This window comes from Solanum tuberosum, unplaced genomic scaffold, assembly GCF_000226075.1.
Source record: "Solanum tuberosum cultivar DM 1-3 516 R44 unplaced genomic scaffold, SolTub_3.0 scf00091, whole genome shotgun sequence".
NCBI classification, from domain to species: Eukaryota; Viridiplantae; Streptophyta; class Magnoliopsida; order Solanales; family Solanaceae; genus Solanum; species Solanum tuberosum.
Window position 1 is genome coordinate 1,474,747 of NW_006239016.1, and position 7,759 is coordinate 1,482,505.

The window sequence follows — 7,759 nt, forward strand, 5'->3', positions numbered from 1 at the left end:
TTGATTGGCCATGGAAGTTGGAAATTGATTATGTTTATGTTTAATTGATGGTTAAATCATGAAATCTCTCTATCTATTGTGGTAATTATATAATGTTAGGGTTGATGTTGATTTATGGCCTTCAACGGTAATTGGCTAGGGTTTGTGCATGTTGATCCTATATGACCATGTGAATTACTTGGATAATAATTATCCTATATATAAAGTTGTGGTATTGATGTAAGATCCTCTTTCCCTGTACACTATGAACTTGATTAGGCATAAAGTACATATGAATGCTTATGATGAACTTGTTGGGTTGATTAAAAGGACATTCTCATAATTACAATCTCACTACATTGTAGAAGGTTTACTCACATGCTAGTGTTTCTAGAGTGAAAGGAACATTCTCAATTAAGGAACCTATGAGATATTATGATGACTTATGATGACGTGTTGACATGAGTGTCTAATACACTCTCTTGTGACTAATGAACCTAAGTAAAGGCTAATGGTGACTTTTAAAGGGAATAATGTACTATATCTCATGAGATGGAAACCTTCTACGTTTAGCAAGTCCGGGTTTCTAGTAGCAATCTCCTTGTCCAATAACTATGTGCCCACATAGGTCTTAGCTAGTTGATCCACCTAAATAGCTAGAATGTATGTTCTACCTTAGGCAAGTAGAACACCTTTTTTCGGTGTGGGGGTAGAACACTGGATTCTATGTAGCTCACATGGTCTATGTCGATTAATGCAATCTTTCCCTATATGTTAATGAATGAACTATGGTAAGGAAATAGACTTTAAGTAGGACTTATTAAGGGGTACTACTTAGTGTGAGTGGGAGTATGGGACTCCAGTTATGCATTGCACAAGTAAACCCTAAGAGGGGTTTGTGTAAGGTTCTATTATATTGTGGTGACTAATAAATAATGCATGAAAGGTATGTATGAATGTTATGAACATGAATGTCTTCACTTTTATGCATATTATTGGCGACCTAAATGTGATACTTAGCATTTGGTAGGGTTATGGGATCTTACCTTTGCATTGCAGTAGTGTGGCTTTAGGTTGCTCATATGTTGAATTGGCTTATGTTTCTTTGTAAATGTGCATAATGGTTTCCAAACTTGACTAAACACATTACTTCAACTAAATGTCCCTTTTATGCAAATTTTAAGGATTTTGTGCATGGTATCCATACTTAGTATAATTCATTGTGCTAACCCATATTATTTACTTTACTATGAGTATAGGTTCCGGTCGTTAATACTTACTACTTCCTTCAAGGTGAAGCTTGGGTTGACTATTCCCTAGGCGCTGGTGTAACTGATTAAACCGGGCATAATGCATTCGCACTGGGAACAGGAACTTAGATTTAGGACCTCCAATCTGACCTAGCTGGCGAGCGATCCCAGTTCGCGACAGAGAACAAGACAGCAAGCGAGCGTACAAACTCGGATTCGGCAAGAATCTCATTTTTTGGTAGTACGCTTGATTCTAAGGTGAGTGATAAGCAGCTGTATCCGTATCAAGCCTACCATCTCTTCTCACGAAAGACTTTCCATCCCATCTCTGAAAGTTTTGAGATGCAGGAATGGAATATCAACAACAACTTCCTCGTTGGCAGATCCGATGTTCTACCTTTCTAAAAAAAAAAAAGGGTGAGTCCTCAAGTTCGAGGACTAGTTGCTATTCATTCTAGTTTTCTTCTACATTCTAGACTATGCTGTATTTCCTCTTTTTGGAGACTTATTGATGTAAAGGGCCTTGACCCTATGTGTACTCTTATGTTTAGATGGTGATTGAGACTAGTCTAGTTCCTATTTTCTTATGTGAAAGAAGTTGACTTCTATTGTAAAAGTTCTTAATTTCTCCGTATTTTTCTATGTCTTTATGCGATGATGAATGCTAAGGGGCTTGTATGCGACCCCTTCGGGGTCAATTACGATGTGTTATACCTAGGGGGTACTCTTGGGTCATGACAAACTTGGTATTAGAGCTTATTGTTTAGAAATATTCTAGGGTGATGTCTCATGAACCACATCTAGTAGAGTCTTGTTCATAAGTGTGAAGCGCGCCACACTTATGAATGAGAGGCTATAAGATGCTTAGGAACTTTTCACTTCCTTGATTACTCATTAGTCGTGCCTTAGTGTTTTTACTCTATGAAGTCCTTTTTCCTAACCTTTTTCTTGTGCATATAGGAATATGAATACAAGAATAGCGGCCACAAGGAGAGTGGAAGAGGAGGTTGCTAATGATGAGAAAGTTTCTCCCCAAGGTCAACAAGGGCCTCAAGTTCCTTTAGGTGAGCAAACTCCGGTTGATCCGGCAAATGTGATTCAAGCCGAATTTAGGGCCTCTATGCAAATGATAACCCAAGCCATGATGGCCCAAACTCAACCTATGGAGAACCAAGCCAAAGCTATGACGGCCCAAGTCACTAAGGATGCTAGAGCTCGGGTGAACCCCATTGCAAGTACTCTCGCCTCAAGAATTTGGGATTTCACAAGGATGAATCCCCCTACCTTCTATGGCTCTAAAATGGATGAGGACCCATAAGACATTATAGATGAAGTGCTTAAGGTGGTGGATGCCATGGGGGTATCTTCTCAAGAAAAGGAGGAACTAGCTGCCTACCAATTGAAAGACGTAGCCCAAATATGGTTTGAGCAATGGAGAGAAGAGAGACCCGTCAAAGCGGGCACGGTTGATTGGGGATCATTCAAGACGACCTTCTTAGATAGGCTTTTTTCACTAGAGCTAAGGGAAATGAAGATGCAAGAATTCATCAACTTCCGCCAAGGAGGTATGAGTGTAAAGGAATATCGCCTCAAGTTCACACAATTATCTAAATATTCCCCAACCTTGGTGGTGGACTCTAGGGCTAAAATGAACAAATTCGTTATGGGGATATTAGATCTTATGGTGAATGAATGTAGGTCGGCGATGCCTATTCCAACAATGAACATCTCTCGTCTTATGGTTCATGCCGAGCAAATTGAGGAACAAAAGCTCAAGCAAGTGGGTAGAGAAGTGAAAAGGGCAAGAGTTGAGGATGGTAATTCATTTAAGGGTAGATTTGAGGTTCAAGGCACGCCAAGGTTTAAGAAGAGGTTTTCTAATCAAGGAACTTCTAGCACTCCTAAGGTCAACAAAGAGAGGGTGCCTACTCCAAAGCCACAAGGCGGTAGTGGAGGTTGTTCTTATGTTGATAGACCTAGTTGTGCAAAGTGTGGCATAAAGCATGGTGGCAAGTGTCTTGTGGGCATTAATGAGTGTTTTAATTGTAGAAAAAGTGGGCACATGAAGAGGGATTGTCCTATGCTAAAGGTCCAAGGGACAGAGGGTAAGCAAGTCCCTCCTAGGGGCTCTAACTCCCATGCTCCCAAGAAGAATCGCTTCTATGCTCTCCAATCTAGGAGTGATCAAGAGGGTTCTCTGGACATTGTCACAAGTATGTTACAAGTATTTTTCATTAATATTTATGCATTGTTAGACACCGATGCCACTTTATATTTTGTCACCCCTTTAGTGACTATGAAATTTGATGTACTCCCCATAAAGTTAGAGGATCCTTTTTTGGTTTCTACTCCCATAGGAGATTCGGTTGTTGCTAGAAAGGTTTATAGGGATTGTCGTATTTCCTTGCCTAATAGAGTCACTTCGGTTGATTTGGTAGAATTAGATATGTTGGACTTTGATGTCATATTGGGGATGGATTGGTTGTATTCTTGTTTAGCTTCCATTGATTGTAGAACTCAGGTAGTAAGGTTTCAATTTCCAAATGAGCCTATTTTAGAATAGAAGGGGGGAAGCTCAACTCTTAGAGGTCGTTTCGTGTCATATCTAAAGGCTAGGAAAATGATATCTAAGGGGTTTATCTATCATATTGTGAGGGTTAAGGACCTTAAGACCGAGACTTCTCCTTTAGAGTCGGTCCCGTAGTAAGGGAATTTATGAAAGTCTCCCCTAATGATTTGCTCAGAATCCCTCCTGAATGGGAAATAGACTTCGTCATTGATCTCTTGCTAGATACACAACCCATATCAATTCCCCCTTACCGGATGGCTCCGATCGAATTGAAGGAACAACTCAAAGATTTGCTAGATAGGGGTTTCATTCAACCAAGCATATCTCCGTGGGGTGTCCCGGTATTTTTTGTGAAGAAGAAAGATGGTTCACTTAGGATATGTATAGACCACCGCCAATTGAACAAGGTCACTATAAAGAATAAGTATCCTCTTCCTAGAATTGAAGATTTGTTTGATCAACTCCAAGGGGCGAGTTACTTTTCGAAGAATGACTTAAGGTTGGGATATCACCAACTTAGGTTGAGAGGGGTTGACATTCCTAAAATGGCTTTCCAAAAGAGATATGGTCACTATGAATTCCTAGTTATGTCTTTTGGTCTAACAAATACCCCGACGACGTTCATGGATCTTATGAATAGAGATTTTAGACAATATCTTGATTTGTTTGTGATCATCTTTATTGATGATATTTTGATCTATTCAAGGAATGAGGGTGATCATATGAAGCATTTGGGGTTAGTATTGCAAGTCCTCAAGGACCACCAACTTTATACTAAATTTAGCAGTGCGAGTTTTGGCTAAGGTTGGTTTCTTTCCTTGGTCACATTGTGTCAAGCGTGGGTATAGAGGTTGATCCGAAGAAAACAGATGCGGTGAAGAGTTGGACTAGACCCCTAAGTCCCACCGATATACGAAGCTTTTTGGGTTTGGCCAGGTAATATAAGAGATTTGTGGAGGGCTTCTCATCTATTGCTTCTCCATTAACTGCCTTGACCCAAAAAAGTCCAAATTTGAGTGGACGGAAGCTTGTGAAAAGAGCTTCCAATAATTAAAGGATAGACTCACCTCCGGTCCAGTATTGACCTTATCGGAGGGTACCGATGGGTTCGTAGTATATTGTGATTGTAATGACTCGGAAAATGATATGTTAAACTAGAGCCTAATGACTTGGTGTTGAGCTCGCAATGAGGTTTCTTGTGGTGTAATGTTGTCCCGAGCTAAGGAGTTTAGTGAGTCAACATCAGGGCATGTGTTAGACTCCATGTTAAAAAGACCCTTTTTGATGTTGGTTAAGGGTGCAAAGGCATGTGCCAAGCCAAGGAGGGAAAGGCCTAAGCCAAAGGCCAAGGCTGCCCAACCTTGGCCAAGCACTGCCCCATGACCACGGACCACTTCACGGACAGTGGTCATGACCACGGTCCATAGAAGTGGCCGTGAAGGTCACTTGTTGGCATGGCATGCAAGGTAACTTGGCCAAGCTACTGCCCAAAGTTTCACGGACCACTTCACTGCCAGTGGTCTTGACCACGACCCGTAGAAGTGGTTGTGAGGATTAATTGGCTTGTGGAGCTTTGTCAAGTAGAGGAGGCTACCGCCTCAAGGACCACAGGCACTACCAGAAGTCGTGGTGCCCCTCACGACCCGTCTAGTTGGGCGTGGTCCTTGACGGGCTGCCTCAAGTTGGGGTTTTTTAAGTAATTTTGTTTTAATGTTTTATTATGTGGGGTTGATTTTAAATGGTTTATATCATAAATATAAATAGTTTTAATTCTTTTAAAAAGTCATTTACACCCAAATCAAAACCCCAAAGTTCTTCCTCTCTCAATATTTCTCTCTCAAACTCAAGGAAGAAGAAGAGGAAGTTGGAGCTAGGGTTTGGGTTCAAGACGTTTTCTTCATCAAATTTCTTGGGAAATCATAGCAAAGGTATGGTGATCCTTTATCTAGGGTTAGCTTTCACCCTAAAGTGAATTTCAAAGTAAACATTTAAGGATTTCAAGTTCATGAAAACCTAGAGTTTTACTCAAACTCATGGGTCCTTTCACCAAATGTTTTTAAAATGTTTCTAATGGTATATTATGGTTATATTGATGATTTAAGATGAAAATACTCCATGAAACCATGATTTCTCTCTATTCCTAGTTTATGCCCTTATGAAGTGGGTTGCTTGATAATGAATGTATTTGAATAGAACTTGTTTAAATGGCTTTAGATTGTTGAAGTATGTCATTACCCATGCTTATTTTATGGTGTATTATTGGTGTATTGGTATGTGAGGTTTATGGCATTAAAGGCAAGATATGAAAACCTACTTGTTGATTTATAATTGTTAACTTGATGTTGATCCACTTAAAAGGTTGAGGTGTTTACTTATTATGTACATTGTGACCAACGCCTTGAAGGCATAGTATGAGAAATTAAAAAGTTATCATGTCTTGAATGTGAATGTGTTATTATTGAAAGACCTTTTCTCAATTTGACACTTATGAATGTTAATGATGGAATATGAAGGATTCTTCAATATAAATTATACCTTGAATTGGTAGGGCTTATGCATCCTTTTCTTGTATAAATGATTAAATTGTTGATTGTTGAATCCTTGGATCGATAGGCTAGTGGCACCCTTCCACACATTCTTATAACAAACCTTGGGATCAGTAGGCTTAAGGCACCCTTCCATTAATTATGGTAATGAACCTTGGAATCGGTAGGCTTATGTAACCTTTCCATGATGGTTAATGTTGAGACTTGAACCGGTAGGCCTATGGCAACTTTCTCAAGGGGAGTTAATGTGCTTTCCTAAATAGGCCTTGAATCAGTAGGCTTAAGGCACTCTTTCATGTGTTAATGAATGTAATTGGAGTCGGTAGGCCAATGGCACCTCTTATATGTGATAATGTCAAAGTAATGGACTAATTTATAGGGATGTAGGCTAAGCACCGAGTGGATTTGGTTAGATGAAAACTCCCCCAAAGTTAGGCTTGAGTTTCAATGATCGTCTACCTTATGCCATAAACTATCTGCTCGCATAGGTCTAGGTAGTGGATCCACTTAAGCTATATAAACCGGTCTTCCTTAGGCAAGTAGACCACCTTTTTACGATGTGGGGACTTATGACACCGGATTCCATGACAAGCTCTCATGGTCTATGTCGGTTAATGCTTACTTCCCATCATGTAATATTTCATTGTGGTTTCTTGATAGGTTCTACAAAGTGTAGGTAGTATTATGGGATGCATCTTATACATTGCACGAGTAGGCTTGGAGAGTGTCATAGTGAGTTTTCTCTAAATCCTAATGACTATGACATGAATGTGTTCTAAATGAAGTTATTAAAGAATATTGGCTCTTAAATGCTTAATGTGATATGCATGCTATACTTGGGTAATATTATGTTTTATTTTCCCTTGTCATGCCTTATGAAATGATACGTCTCTTATGAATGGATATTGTGCAAAGGTGAAAAGAAAGGAATGTTGAGTTCACTTTTGGTGACCTTAATGTGGTACCTTGGTGTGGATAGTGGTATGGGACGCTATCCATGCATTGCACAAGGTGTAGCATGAAGGTTACTTAAGGTGAAGGTCCAAGAGGAAGGAAAAGGTTTTCATGTTGATATTGTCTAAATGTGATGTTATGACTCGACGAATGTGAGTGTGCCTTGCCTAGGGTGATTCCAAAGGAATACTTAGTTTGAGTAGTAGTATGGGATGCTACTTGCACAATGCACAAGTAGGACTTAGGGGTTGTCTTAGGTGATGGTCCATATGTGATGATCATGTATTTTTGTAATGTTTATACGCCTTTATGAATGATTATTGTTGAAGGTGGAAAGGTTATGTGATGAGTTCACCTTGGGTGACTTTTGGGTGATGCTTTGGTGTGGATGGTGGTATGGGACGCTATCCATAAATTGCACAAAGTGTTGTCTAAGGGTTACTTGAGGCGAATGGTTAAAA